This window comes from Corvus brachyrhynchos, unplaced genomic scaffold (genome assembly GCF_000691975.1).
Source record: "Corvus brachyrhynchos isolate BGI_N302 unplaced genomic scaffold, ASM69197v1 scaffold226, whole genome shotgun sequence".
In the NCBI taxonomy this organism is placed as follows: domain Eukaryota; kingdom Metazoa; phylum Chordata; class Aves; order Passeriformes; family Corvidae; genus Corvus; species Corvus brachyrhynchos.
The window spans coordinates 5,933-6,258 of record NW_008238639.1 but is presented as its reverse complement, the minus strand read 5'-3'; positions in this window follow the sequence as shown (position 1 = coordinate 6,258).

Here is a 326-nt window from a genome sequence, read left to right as displayed (position 1 = left end):
GTTCTGCCCTTTCACCCCCCCGTGCAGCTCCCTCCTCCCATCCCCCCATCAGTTTGGGGGCTTCTCCCTAAGCCCTCACCCCCCAGGGGAGGGGCAGGGCCCCTCTGCCATCCCCCACCCTCTCCAGGAGATCCCCGGGGCTGCTTCAGTGTCCCCTTCTTCCCCCCAGCGCTGCACCCCCAAATATTTCCAGTGCCCTCAGTTTTGTCCAGGCCATTCTGAGGATCGGGGGGGGCCTTTTTGGGACCGTAGCAGGAGTTTTGGGGTCTCGTGAGCTGTGTTGGGACCCCCCCACCCCTGCTTTTTCCATTTCTCCCCCTGTTTCC